The sequence below is a fragment of the Oryctolagus cuniculus genome, chromosome 5 (genome assembly GCF_051225735.1).
Source record: "Oryctolagus cuniculus isolate XC-2025 breed Fujian yellow rabbit chromosome 5, ASM5122573v1, whole genome shotgun sequence".
NCBI lineage: Eukaryota > Metazoa > Chordata > Mammalia > Lagomorpha > Leporidae > Oryctolagus > Oryctolagus cuniculus.
This window is the reverse complement of record NC_142871.1, coordinates 14653961-14669460: the sequence shown is the minus strand read 5'-3', so window position 1 is coordinate 14669460 and position 15500 is coordinate 14653961.

The following is a 15500-nucleotide window of genomic DNA, read 5'->3' as shown; positions in this document are numbered from 1 at the left end:
CTTTTCCAAAACTTTCTTCTTCTCATGACAGGACCGGCTTTTGGCTGATGAGACGTGTCGTGAAGATGGGGTATAGTCTGCTCTGTTACTCCATTCCTCAACTTCCCTAACTGGGACGTAGCTCCCTGGGTCGGAGGGAGCCAAGAAGGAGAGAGGTAGGAAAAAGGCAAACATCTTGCTCCTTACCTGCTCTTGGCCTGGGATGTTGGATGTTTGTGCTCTGGACACAGAGGCTAATGAACCAGTGTTTTCATGGATGTGGCTGGGGTGCCAATGGCTTGCTGTGTACTTGTGTGGGTTCTTTGGAGTGTGGTGCATGGACTCCCCTGTACATTCCTTGATATTTGAGATCCAATTGCTAGATCAGTCTTTTCACAAGTTATGAGGGTCTTCCCACAGACCCTTGTAGCTACGGTCTTCTCACTAAGAGGTCAACCCTCTAGGCTGAAAGTCCTGCAGCTTGACTGAAATGTAGGTAAGAATCATACCCAGAGAACCACAAGGAATTCATGCGACCTTGCTCTCCAAAGCAGAGAGAATGCAGGAAACCATCCCTCCACTCCCACTATTTGCCCCACCACTTATGTAGTCATGGGCTGTGAGCAAGCCCAGAACCTGAGCAATGTCCACTCAGGTTTCTGAGCATGATGCTCTTCTTGTAGCCGACATTCTAGTCTACTGCTTTTATTTTTAAAAACAGCATATATATAATAGATTCTATATATTATTCTATAGTATACACTATATAGTACAAGTATGAAATATATCATTTATAAAAGATATTCATACATGGTTTAAAGAGCACTAATAAAAATAACACCCATATAATTACCCTTTTGATCATTAAAACATTTGCCTAACACCACCAAAGTCCTGAGCACTCACTCGGATTCTGTATTTTATATTAATTCATTCTTATATCTTTTACAAATTAATTTTCTATGTATTTTCTATTGCTGTTGCAATAGATTATTACAAACTTGGTGGCCTAAAATAATATGAATGTGTTACCTTATAGTTCTATGGGTATGAAGGCTATCATTAGTCTCACTGTGCTGACATCCCCATGCTATGATTAGGGATGCATTCCTTCTGGATGCTCTAGGAGAGAACCACTTCCTTCCCTCTCCCTGTCTCCAGAAGCCGTGCACGTGGCTTTGCTCCTGGCCCTTTCCCATCTTCGAAGCCAGCAATCGTATTCTCTGAACTTTCTTCCTCACTCTTGCTCCCTCTGGCCACAGCTAAGGAGACTCTTTATGGTTATGTTTAGCTGTAGATCTGAGGAGATCTCATGTATTCCATTTTCCATTGTTATTTCTGAGATGTCAGCCATTATTCTGTTTAGCAATTTTCTTTATGTACTTATATATCCTTTCTCTCTGGGCTATTTCAAGAACTTTCTTTTGTCTTTGTTCTTCTGTAGTTTCACTTCAATCTTGGTGTGAATTTCTTTGTATTTACATACTTGGAAATTTGTTTCAGAAGGACTTAAATATGTTAATTATACCCTCTAAAACTTAGGAAAAATGTCAGTGAAATAATATGAATAAAAGCCAAAGAAGAAATTAATATAGCTGTAAGCAGAAATATTTGTTAGAATAAATCAAAAAGGTAAAACAAATCAAAAACTCACACCATGTGCCTAGTAAGTAAATCATCAGTAAAATTAATAAACAAAAGCAGAAAGTGTGGATAGTCAAAATAAGGAATGACAAGTTAGAAATGATTATCAGAACAAATAACAGATTTCTTTGTGCAATTTGATACAAATAAATTTGAAAATTTAGCCAACAAAGAAATGATTGCAATGAGCTTGTAAAATTATAAGTGGGGATCATTTAATTTATTTTGATAAATGTATAATCCTTTAAAATATGATTGTGTGATGGAATATAAATATCCATATGCATATATTATGTGCTTTGAGAATGTAGAAATAACTAAGCTAACAAAATTCAGAGTAGTATGGGAATAGAAGTTAGAAAGTAGAGTAAGCTCATAGACTTCTTCCTAAATAATAGTAGACTATCAGAGGATATAATTTAAAGTGAAAAAATAGTAGATAATAATATTTTAAGAAAAACAGAAACACTAAGAAAGTAATACTGAATGACTATAGATATTGAATAAGAGAAAGGAAAGGCTAGAAGGTGATTTTATGATGGCTAGCTTTATTAAAGCACACACACATAAATATAATTAGTGAACAATATAAAATTATATAGCAGAATTGAGATCCAAAGTGGCCTTTCAAATTAATGCATTAAAATAGGGTTTTCAATCTTAACAAAAGAAAATTTTTGTATTAAGGTGAAGTAAAGCTAATGTCTGTGCTGTATTCTACAGACATGCCTAAGAAAACTGATGGAGAATGTTAAATAAAGCTGATTGAGAATGATTGAGAATGTTAAATAGAAGACAGGACATGCACCGCAGTAAACTTATTAAAAATAAAACAGAGACCCTAAACCTTGCATGGATTCAAGCTGAAAACTATTGATGAAACAAGTAATGACACTTTATAAAGCTCACAGACAAAATTCAAGGCGATAATGAGGTAAACAACAGAGCATGGATTTTATTAAAACAGGAATTTCAGAAACTGCAAGGGAAGAAATACATTAACAATAGAACATTTTATTTAATTTCTTTACTCCAAGATATAAGCTAAAAATGTAAGAAAATATATAGAGGATATGAATATTATAATTTTTTATTTTTATTATTTTATTTGAGTTTATAAATGTATTGAGGCTTGCTGAAGTGAGTTGCTAAAGATTATCTTATATAATGGGTTTTTAGCAATTATAAATTTAATTTCTACTTCCTCCTAGAAGGAAGAATTTCCAGGTTGAAGAGATTTTTGTGTTTTCTAATGTTGTTTTTTAAGTCTTACTACTCTATGATGAAAATATTTCAGTATTATTTCTGTTCCTTTAAATATATTTTTTAATACTTAAAAACATAATTTTCATTATTTTGGCTACTGAATTTCACATATATACACATAATCTATATTGGTTACATAATTAAAAATATCCTTTGCCTATACTGACAATTTTTCTCTTGAAGTCTATTTTTTAAAATTTTGTAGTCACTTTTGGTATTTTTGTTTGTTCTTTAATGATGTACCTTTTTCCGTACTTTTACTTTCAAACTATTGTGTCTTTAAAGTTTCTCTCTTGTAGCTAGCATTTTAATGTGTGTTGTGCATTCACCATTCTGCCTTTTATTAGAGTGTTGGTGCATTACATAGAATGTGATTTCTTAGAAGACAGGATTTACACCTATGATTTTGCTGTTTGTGTTTTCCTCATGTATTTTTTGTTCCTCAATTCTTCCATTACTGTTTTCAGTTTGTGTTACAGGAACTTCCTACAGTACTATTTCCATTCACTTGTCATTTATTTTATTGTGGGGTTTAAAATTTATTTATTTATTTATTTAAAATACAGAGTGACAGAGGGAGACAGTGTGAGAGGGACAAAGGCATTGGTCTTCCATCTGCTTATTCACTCTCCAAATGGCCACAACAGCAGGTCTGGACAAGGGCAAAGCAAGGAGCTCCCATTTGAGTGGCAGGGACCCAAATGCTTGGGTCATCTGCTGCCTTCCTCTGGTGCATTAACAGGGAGCTGGATGGGAAGAAGAGTAGACAGGACTGGAACTGGCACCTCTATATGGGATCCAGCATTGAAAGCAATGGTTTCACTCACTGTGCCACAACACTGGCCCCTATTTTTGGTGTTTGCATTATTTTCTTAGTGGTTTTCCTGTAACTTACTATTGACATCTTTATTTATAACAATATCATTCAGATGAATACATTTTTAAATGTTTTAGGTAGGTTTTTTTTTTTTAAATTTATTTGACAGATAGAGTTAGACAGAGAGAGACAGAGAGAAAGATCTTCCTTCTGTTGGTTCACCCCCCCAAATGGCTGCTGTAGCCGGAGATATGCCGATCTGAAGCCAGGAGCCAGGTGCTTCTTCCTGGTCTCCCATGCGGGTGCAGGGCCCAAGGACTTGGGCCAACCTCCACTGCCTTCCCAGGCCACAGCAGAGAGCTGGACTGGAAGAGGAGCAACCAGGACTAGAATCTGGCACCCAAATGGGATGCCAGCACCTCAGGCGGAGGATTAACTAAGTGAGCCATGGCACCAGCTCCTCAGATTAATATATTGATTTCGTTCTACTTCAAATTAATAAAAGCTTAATTTCAAAAGTTTACATTGTCTTTGTTTCCTACATAATTCTAGTCTCTTTCTTTATGTTGTTAATTTTTCAAGTTTCACCATTAAACATTGAGACATGTAACTATTCCTTTATGCACCTTTAAAAAGAAATAAGAAAAAAGAGAGTTACAAACAAAAAATAAATTTATAAAATGGTGCTTGCTACTTCTTCATGTGATTTAAGAATTGGTATGTTTTCATGTTAACTTAAAGACATGTCTCTTTTTTTATTAAAAAAAAAGTTATTTTCTTTATTTGAAAGGTAAACTAACAGTGAGAGAGGGAGAGACAAAGAAATAGATCTTCCATCCGATGGTTCACTTCCCAAATGGCAGCAATGGCTAGAGCTGGGCCAAGCCAAAGTCAGGAGCCTGGAATGCCATGCCATCCCTGTGTCTCCAGTGTGGGTGGTAGGGGCCCAAGCACTTTTGGCCATCTTCTGCTTCTTTCCCGAGTGCATTAGAAGAGAGCTGGATTGGAAGTTGAGCATCCAAGACTCAAAATCATGCTCATGTGGGATGTTGGTGTCATAGGTATTGGCTTAACCCACCACAATGTTGGCCTTGGGTTGTCTTTAGTTTTTACAGGACAGTCAGCTGGCGTCAGCTTTCTCAATTTTTGTTTATTTAGAAATATCTTAAATTAGTTCTTAATTTTTAAAGTAGAGGATTGCTAGATATAGAATCCTTGGTAAAATTTGCTTTTTATCCTTCAGCATTTAAAATATCTCATGCCACTGCCTTCTGAATTCCATTGTTTTTGGCAAGAACTCAGCTGTTATTCTGAGAACCTTTTGTGCATGATGTGTTGTTGCTTTTCTTTTGCTGCTTTCAAGATTCTCCTTGTCTCCTGACAGTCTTTGATTGCCTAGCTGTGGATTTCTTTGATTTTATGTAACTCAGAGAGTATTAGTCTTCTTGGAGAATAGGTTAATGCTTCCTTCAAATTTGAAGGGTGGGTCATTATTTCTTTAGATTATTTTTCTTTCCCTTTCTTCCTTCAGTTATTTTTAGAAATCTGATTATGCAGGTGTTAGTACACGTGATGGTTTTCCACTAATTTCTGATTCCCTGTTGATTTATCCCCTTTTATCTATCACATGAATTGGATCAGGTCAACTATACAATCTTCAGTTTTTTTTGATTCTTTCTTCAGCCTGCTCCAATTTATTGCTGAGATTTTATATTGTAATGGTGCTTTTCAACTCAATAATTTATCTTATTTTTTTATAATTCATTGCACTTTATTGATTTTTTTCTAGTTGAGTCAGAAAATCAAAACTGAAACAGTTGTCTGATATTTCCATAAAACTGTCAGACAGATCCTATTGTGACAGTTATTTGTGAATGGATTTTTTAATAACCTCAAGGTCCATGCTACTTCTCTTTCTACAAATATAGGCAGTTATATGCTGAACTGGTGTCTTAGTTCATTTGTGTTGGTATAATAGAATTCCACAGACCAGGTAATTTCAAGAACTGATTTCTATAGGCTGGGAAATTCAAGATAAAGTTGCTGGTATCTTGTGAAGACCTTCTTACCATGTTTTCACATGGTGGAAGGACAAGCAAGGGATGAATATTGTGTCCTCATCTGGCAGAAGAGCAGAAGAGAGTGAACCTACCATTACAAGCTCTTTTTATAAAGGTGTCAGTCTCCTCATGAGCGCAAAGTTCCCCAAACCTAAGAATCTTTTATTAGACCAATCTTCCAACACTGTTGCTTTGAGGATTAAATTTCCAACATATAACTTCTGGGGACACATTTATTTATTTTCTAAAGATTTATTTATTTTATTTGAAAAGCAGAGTTACAGAGAGGTTGGGGGGCGGGGAGAGGTAGAGCCAGAGAGAGAGGGAGAGAGAGAGAGAGAGAACCATCTGCTGGTTCACTCCCCAAATGGTCACAAAAACTGGAGCTGAGCAGATCCAAAGCCAGGAGCCAGGAGCTTCTTCCAGGTCTCCCACATGGTTGCAGGGGCCCAAGCACTTGGGCCATCTTCCACTCCACTGCTTTTCCAGGCCATAGCAGAGAGCTGGATCATAAGTGGAGCAGCTGAGACTTGAACAGGTGCCCATATGGGACACTGGCACTGCAGGCAGTGGTTTTACCCACTGTGTCTCAGTACTGGCCTCTGGGAACACATTTAGACAACAGCAATTGATTAGTGAAGAATGAGAGTAGGGTAAGGTAAAATGCTAACAAGTTCACTGTTCTTGATATTCACCCATTTGCTAAGTATCATTTTTATGTTGCAGCTTTTTTTGAAGTGGCAAGTTTTCAGCATTCCTTACTCTGACATTATCTTATGTTGGCTTTTTATCTGCACATATCCTTATTTTTTTCAGTATCTGCCTTAGGGACTATAACAAATATTCTATTTTTCATTCTGCCATAAATTAATAAATTATTATTATATTCTATCATATGTATAATTTAAGAAGTTGAATTCAGTTCCTTTTATCTTTACCATAGTTTTTGCTGTTACTGTCATATATTTTGCAACTATGTATTTTAAATCTCATGACACAAGGCTTTCCTTTTGTGGTTAAATAGTCAGGTGTTTTGCAAAGAAATTTGGGAAATAAAAAATGATTTTATCATTGCAGCTATTCAATATTTAAATCCTAACTTTTCTGGAAAAAGAAACACTGAGACTTACAAGTAGAAAGTATTTTTGAAGTGTAGCTTTCTAATAACAGGTTATATCAATTTTCATTTGTATAAATTTGTTTCAATTTCATCCTTATTTTTGAAGGTTATCTTTTCTGCATAAAGAATTTCAAGTAGATAATGCTTTTCCTTATAGTTTTTAAAATGTCATTTCATTGTCATCTGCCTGCTTTGTTTATAATGATAATTCAGGCATGTCCTTTTCTTTGTTAGTGTCTTGAATGAAATGTGCTTTTGTTGTTTTCATCAAATGTGCTATAATGTGCCTCGGTGTGGTTTTCTTGTTATTTCTCTTATTCAAGTTTCATTTGTTATATCTGAGTTATTGCATCATCAAATTTGTGAAACTTCTGCTATTATTTGTTTAACTCTGTTTTACCTCCAATTTGATATATATAGGACTGGTGGGCATTTTTTAAAAGATTTATTTATTTATTTGAAAGAGTTACAGAGAGAGGAGAGGCAGAGAGAGAGAGAGAGAGAGAGAGAGAGAGAGAGGTCTTCCATCCATGGTTCTCTCCCCAGATGGCCGAAATGGCTGGAGCTGCGCCCATCTGAAGATCTAAAGCCAGGAGCCAGGAGCTTCCTCCAGGTCTCCCACATGGGTTCAGGGGCCCATGGACTTGGGCCATCCTCTACTGCTTTGCCATAGCAGAGAGCTGGATTGGAAGTGGAGCAGCCAGATCTTGAACTGGCACCCATATGGGATGCTGGCTCTTCAGGTCAAGGTGTTAACCCACTATGCCACAGCTCCGGCCCTGTTGTGGGCATTTTCATACATTTTCTAGTAAGTTTATTCAACTCTTTTATTTCCTTTATCTTTACTCTGAATAATTTATGCCTGTCAATCTGCCTTTAAGTTCACCATTGTTTTTTTTTTCCTGTACTGTTTTCTAGGCTTTTGAGCCTACCTAATTTTTTTTTTTTTTTAATTTCAGATTGTTGCATTTTTCAGTGATCTTGTCTGAGTCCAGAGTCAGTGGGGCTCTGTTTCCTCCTGTGCTGTGGTGCCCAAGGTTGCAGGCATTGTGAGAATGATTAAGTGCATGTGTTCTTTCTGCTTTTCAGTCCTAGCTTTTTTCCCTTTTCTCTAAAAAATCAATAATTATGTTTAGGAAGGATTGTCTTGCCAAGAAAATAGTTAAAAATTATGTAAAATCAGAGAAATAAACTAATACCTTAAAATAAGAAAAGAAAGAGGAAAATAAAAGTAATAAGAAAAAAATAATCAAGTTTAGAGAGGAAATCTATGAATGGGAAAACAAGTAATAGAGAAGACCAAAAAACCAGAAGCAAATTTTTAAAAATTCATCAGTACATTGAGGCATCACTATCATGTCTTATTGAACACCTAACAGGAAATACAATTACCACACTTAGGAAGGAAAGCAGGAACAGCACCTAAGATCATGGTAATTGAAGGATAATAACAAATATTATGGATAGCCAATAAAGTTGACGATTAGGTGAAATTGACAAATTCTTTGCCAGACACAAAATATCTAACATGGCATGAGGAGAAATAGAAAATCTGAATCTTCTTATATTAATTAAGTTTTCCTGAAAGAAAAACTCTGCTTACATGGTGACTTTCATAAACATTTAAGAAACATGAAATTACAAGCTTGTATTAGTGCTGTCAGAAAATTGATGAAGGCACAATGCTTCCCGGCTCATTTTGTGAAGCCAGAATAACTCTGCTTTCAACCCAACTGGGATAATTACCCTTAACATAGACACAAATTTCTTTAACAAAGTTATTAGTAAATCTTCGTCAATAAATAAAATGTATACGTGCACTATAAATATAGTTTTTTTTGTCAGAAAATTTAGATGCTTCAGAAAAGCAGTCAATATAACTCACCATATTATTGGAACAGAGAACAGTAAAGCAAGTGACTTTCTAAATAAATTAGGGAAATGTATTCGACCAAATCCAATATCTGTTCCTGATAAAAACTCTTAACAAACAAGAAAAAAAATGAATAACTTCCTCAATTTGATAAGTAGACTCTATGACAAACTTTTGGCAAATAGTGGTGAGGTAGTAAATGATTTACTCCTAAGATCAGTAGTAAGGCAAAAAAGAAATCCACTCCTAACAGTTCTTTTCAGTACTGGACTAGAGGTCCTGTTCAGTCTCATGAGTGATGACAAAGAAACATACAGCACAGGGATTTGAACAAAAAACAATAATGTGTCATTTGCAGTTGACGTAATTGTGAACATAGTGAATTTTGAGGAAATCTAAAAGAAAAAGCTAATAGAATCAGTAAATATATTTGGCAAAGTCTTGAGAATGCACTCAAATTTGGAAAAGCAATTGAATTGCATCCTAATGTAATTTTTATAGAATTCATATGAAAATACAAATATATGTTTTCTTTGATTTTTTGGGGAACTAATCTGTATCTATATCTGTATCTATACTATATCTATATCTGTATATTTGAGGCTCTGCTAGCATTTATTTCTTTTTTTAACTTTTATTTAATAAATATAAATTTCCAAAGTACAACTTTTGGATTATAGTGGCTTCCCCCCCCCATAATCTCCCTCCCACCTGCAACCATCCCATCTCCCACTCTATCTCCCATCCTATTATTCATCAAGATTCATTTTTAATTATCTTTATATACAGGTCAACTTGGTATATACTAAGTAAAGATTTCAACAGTTTGCACCCACACAGATACACAAAGTATAAAGTACTGTCTGAGTACTAGCTTTACCATTAATTCGTATAGTACAACACATTAAGGACAGAGATCCTACATGGGGATATGATATCAGATATTCATATTAGAAAAAAATTTCACTTCCACTTCATTCATAATAAAAGATACTTGAAATATATAAATAATAATTCATAATATGACATTAAAAATACACTATATATAAGTATAAAAACATCATATAGAATTAGATGATATATTCAGGTGATTCTATTTATATGAACTTCAAGAATAAGCAAATCTAACCTATACTAATAAAAGCAAAACAGTGATTGCCTCTGGGGTTGAATTGGTGGATTTTGACTCTTGTGATAGCTCTTAATGTATATTGCCCTTGTATGAAATGTATCTTTTAACATCATAAAATAACTTTAATGTGAACTATTTGTTACTTTTGACTCTATTCTGTCAAGATGTTGATCACTGCATTATTTTTTATTGCCTTTGCACATCTTTGTTAATTCTTTGATTTTGACTTTACCAAAAAATTTGTTTGAAGTATGGCAAAGAATTGGCTTTTGCATACTGTATCAGTAATCTGAGTTTTTTAGTAGGCTATTTAAGCTAGTTTATGTTTTCCCAGTGATTGGCATTTTTGGTATAAGCTTATTTTATTATTTTATAATGCATTTTCTGCACGAGTGAGTATTTTAAACACCTAATTTTAAACACCTAATTTTAAACACGTAATTACGTGTTTGTTTTTTTCTGATCATTTCTGTCGGTATTTCTTTTTCTTTTTTTTTTTTTAATTTGACAGGTACAGTTATAGACAGTGAGAGAGAGAGACAGAGAAAGGTCTTCCTTCCGTTGGTTCACTCCCCAAATGGCCGCTATGGCTGGAGCTACACTGATCCGAAGCCAGGAGCCAGGTACTTCTTCCTGCACCATTCAGGTGCAGGGGCCCAAGTGCCTGGGTCATCCTCCGGTGCCTTCCCGGGCCACAGCAAGGAGGTGAACTGGAAGAGGGGCAACTGGGACTAGAACCTGGTGCCCACATAGGATGCCGGTGCTGCAGGTGGAAGACTAACCAAGTGAGCCACGGCGCCGACCCCTATCGGTATTTCTTTTGATGCCTAGAAGTTTTGACTTCTAGATCATGTATTTTACACCCTTTATAAAGAAATAATACTCTTCACTTCTTTCTTCAGAAGCTGTCCATTGGTTTTTATCATAAACAAGACTAAAGTTAGTTCCTCACTTTTGCTCTTGCATTCCAAGTTTAATCTCTAGTGTTATTTTAGTGTTGATCTTTATATCATAAATTACTTATACTTCTACTAGCCACTTACTAATCTAAAATATGTTGTTAAGTCTTAGATATACTTCACCTTCAAAACATCTATGTTTCTACTATTTTGTTATTTTCTATTTTCAGTTAATTCATATATGAGAAGTTAATTTCACTATTGATTATTGCTCCCTTTTATTTTTCATAAGTGTTAATGTTTGAATATATAAAAACTATATACTATCTTTTAATCTTAGTTCTAGTAAGTTAAATATTTGCTAAACCTTCTGCAAATATTGAGTGTGTGAAGTTCATTCTTTAGTAGATTTGTCAGGAAGTGACAGTAGGAATGATCTTGTTAACGTTTTACCTGCTTATATGTCACTGGCTTTTATTTTGAAGAAAAGTTTGGTTGGACATAAAATTTGCCTCACATTTTCTTCCTGTTAACATCTTTTTAAAAAAAATTTGTTGCATTCTTTCTGCAATATAAGCATTGTTTTTCAGAATTCTCAATCTGATAAGTGATTTTTAGCTTCTTGTTTGCACACAGAAGGCATTTTCTTAACTCTGCTCAAAAATATATTTTTTTGCAGAGAATATAATGTGGCTTGATATTCATAACTTTTAGTCAATTTTCCATGTCCTTTAATAGTTCATTTCAGAAAATATTTTTCAGCTATAGTTTTAAGTATCTGTTCTCTTACATTGCTTTGATTTTCTTCTTTGAAAACATCAATTATATGTTTGTTGGCTCTTTGACTTCTAATCTTCTATGTCTATTACATTGTATTGGTTCCCTACTGATACTGTATATAACAAATTGCTATGAATTTAGTGATATAAAGCAACATATGTGTATAATCTTATGCTAATAAAGGAGATCAGAAATCACAAAGACTAGTGTGTTCCTTCTGGAATCTGGAGGGGAGAATCTATTTCCATGTCTTTCTCAGCCCCGAGGGTCCTCCTGCATTGTGTGGCCTCACGGCCTATCGTGGCATCTTTTGCTTCTGTTGTCATGTTTCCAGGGACCCTGAGCCTGCTACCTATGAGTGCCCTTGTTATAACATTGCCCCCACCTGAATAATCCAGGGTGATGTCAGCATCTGCGTATCGTTCATTTAATCTCACCTATAGAGTCCTTCTACCATCTACAACTACATGTTCACAGCTTCGAGAGATTAGGATGTATGCACAAGGGGGCTTTAGAAGGTTCATGGAAAATGAGTATTATTGAGGCTGGTGTTATGGTGTAATGGGTAAAGCCACAGCCTGCAATGCCTGCATCCCACATGGGCACTGGTTCATGTCCCGGCAGCTGCACTTCCAGTCACCTCCCTGTTAATGGCTTGGGAAAAGCAGCAGAAGATGGCCCAAGTGTTTGGTCCCCTGCTACCCACACAGGAGATACGGATGAAATTCATGTCTCCTGGTTTTGGCCTGTTTCAGCCCTGGCTGTTGTGGCCATCTGAGGAGTGAACCAGCAGATGAGAGATCTCATCTCTCTGTCACTCCCTCTTTCTGTAATTCTGACTTTCAAATAAACAAATAAACCTTTATATAAAAAAGAAAATGCACATTATTTTTAATTCTTTGAATTCCCCTCGTAATTTTGGTGGGGAGCATTTTTTGGACTCCCACACACATATTTCTTAGAAGCTTTTAAACATTTCTGCTTGATTTCTTCTCAGCCTTTTTTTTGTTTTTATTTCTTTTTTCCCTTGCTTTGCCTTTTATTGTGCCATTTTGCTCTTATGTATTTCTAATTTAGTCTTCTTTCAAGAACATTATTTTCTTTTAAAATCTCTTACTAGTATCTATCCATTTACATTTCTTTTTTGTGCTAATTTGTCAGTGCTTTATTTATTCTCTATTACTTAAATAGTATATTGCAGTTTTCATCTGCTCCATGTCCTCATCTTTCTGGTGAAATCTCATTATTTATCTTAATGTTTTTATGCCTCATTCAGGTTTTCATTGTAATAATTTTGTGTGGTATTAGATAGTATTTTTGTACTTATTCCCAATATTTGAATGAGGAGGAAAATAGGATGGGATTTCCTGGGTTACTGGGAGACAGACAGGCCAGGATAACTTTCTTCGTAGCATAGAAAGAATTCCTTTCTCCGTTTTCACCAGGATCTGTCCTCTGCTAGGCCCTTGCTTGTTTCTCTAAACTGCGTCTGACTTGGATTTTCCTGCCTCTCCTCCCTGAGGTGCACAGGGGCCTTCCCTGGCTGTGCTCTTAGCATCAGGCTTTGCTTTTCTTCTTTTTCTGTTGCTGCTGTCTTATCCATTCATAACAATCAATACTTTTTATATGTGCTGAATTATTTTAAAAATACATTTTTCTGTGTATATTTGAGGTTTCCATTAGGTGTTATGGGATATAGAGATAGTAAATAATTTAATGACACAAATTAACATATTTTTCATCTCACATAGTTACTTTCAACAAGAACAGCTAGACAGCATTTACCAGGGAAAGTACTTCTTGGACTTCGTTTCTATGAGTTCCCCAAACTCTCTCTAAACATTATCTCTCCTTTCCCTTTCTCTCTCTCTCTCTCTCTCTCTCTCTCTCTCTCTCTCACACACACACACACACACACACACACACACACACACACACACACATATTCATTCATTCATTCACAGGGCTCTTTTCTCACTGTTTCCTTGTTTGTGGTGGAGGGAGACGCTATCTTGGATGGAAGGATTTTCTGGCCATGTGTGAGATTTCACTGCAGACTGGAACTATCACATTCATTATAGTTTCAATTAAATCTGTGTGATTTTTGGCGCTTTTCTGCAACTCTGAGCCTGTGAAGGCTCTTTTTTTTTCAAACTTCACCAACTTTTTTTTCTATGTACTAGTGATTTTTTTTTGTTTTGGTTTCATGACTTTAAAGCTTTTTTAATTGCTTTTGACGGCATGCTGTCTGGTCACACAGCTGTTGGCCTTGCAAGTGTCCTGCTCTGTTGTTGGTTTGTTACCAGCCTACACCCATGTTCTAGGACATGAAGTCCTCATGTCTTCAGCCTTCCTAGGTTTGCTATTTGATTTTCAGGAGATGTTTGGGAGATCTAAAATAACTGGACCACTGACAGAATCATGTCACAGAAATTGTGATATATATTCCAAGAGGATCAGCATGCCTTCTGGGTTGAGAGTAGACTAAAGCAGAATGAATAAGAAGCAGACAAAGTAAGTTTTGGACAAGTACAGCAATCCAGTGAAGATGATCTCTTAGAAGATGACTATCAAAGCTAAGTCCTGCATGTTTTCTGAAGGCAGGGCCGTAAGATTCTCTGGTGGATTGAATGTTGGATGTTAAATATAAAGCAGGAGTAGAAATGGCATACATTCTTTTATTTAAACACTTTGAGGGATGGAGTTGTCATCACTTGGAACTAGAAACTGGCCAAACCAGGGTGTCATATTGGTGAGGGAGGATTAAGCTCTGCTGTGTACATAAGCCATCAACTCTCAGCTGCATGCACAGCAAACAATGTGGCAGTGGCAGATGGCCATCCTTCAGCTTTTAGTCCCACCAACATGAGTATGCTACCTTTCCTTTCGCTGTAGTGGGGGGAAAGAGCTGGGGTAACACAGACGCTGATGCCAGCAGTCTCTGCTTCTCTTCCTTCCTTCTCAATTTTTTCTGTCTCCCTTTCTCCTCTTCTGCCTTCTCTTATTTGTGCTCCTTTTCCTCTCCCATTTTTTCTTTTTTTCCCAGAATTAGAAGTAGCATTCATCACTTCTTTCCATATGCAGTTTGCCAAAACTCAGTTGTATGGGTTCAACCTAACTGCAAGTGAGCTGTAAATTTTTTCCTCCCAATTTGAGTTTCTTTGTCACTGAATTGTTTTTCAAACACTTCACTGATTTCCCCATTGGAAAAAAAATATTAAATTAATTTGAGAGGCACCCCTCCTACACACCACACCTCCCACCCCAAATACAAGTAAAGACAGACAAGCAGAACACTGATTTGCTGGTTCATTCTCCAAATGCCCACAATAGCCAGGGTAGGGCCAAGCCAGTGCTGAGAGCTAGGAACTCAATCCACTTCTCCCATGGGGGTAGTAGAGATCCAAGGAACTGAGCCACCACCTGTTGCCTACAAGAGTATAGATTAGCATAAAGCTGAACTCAGAAACAGAGGTGGGACTTGAACCCTGGGCATTCTAATAGGGAATGCAGGCATCCCAACTGGGACCCTAACTGCTAGGCCAAACACCCACCCCTGATTTCTTTATTTTTTATGTGTACAAATTATTTATATACTTTGAAAAATAGTTTAGTGCATGTTACAGTGTATATTTCAAACATCTCACCCTGACTATTGCTTGTTTTTTAATCTCATTGCTGGTTACCTTTGACATATGAAAAGCATGCAAATTTTATAATGTGTTATTCATTGTGATTTGAATTTCCTATATTTTGTTTAGGAAGCTTTTCCTTGTTTTAATGTCAGAAAGATATTCTCCAGTATTTTCTTCTAAGAGAAACTCTTTGGTTTGTTTTTATTTTGCTTCTTTAATCCATTTTGGATCATATCTTATTTATTTTTCCATGTTATTTAATTTGTGATGCCTCCTCTGTCTTATATATACATGT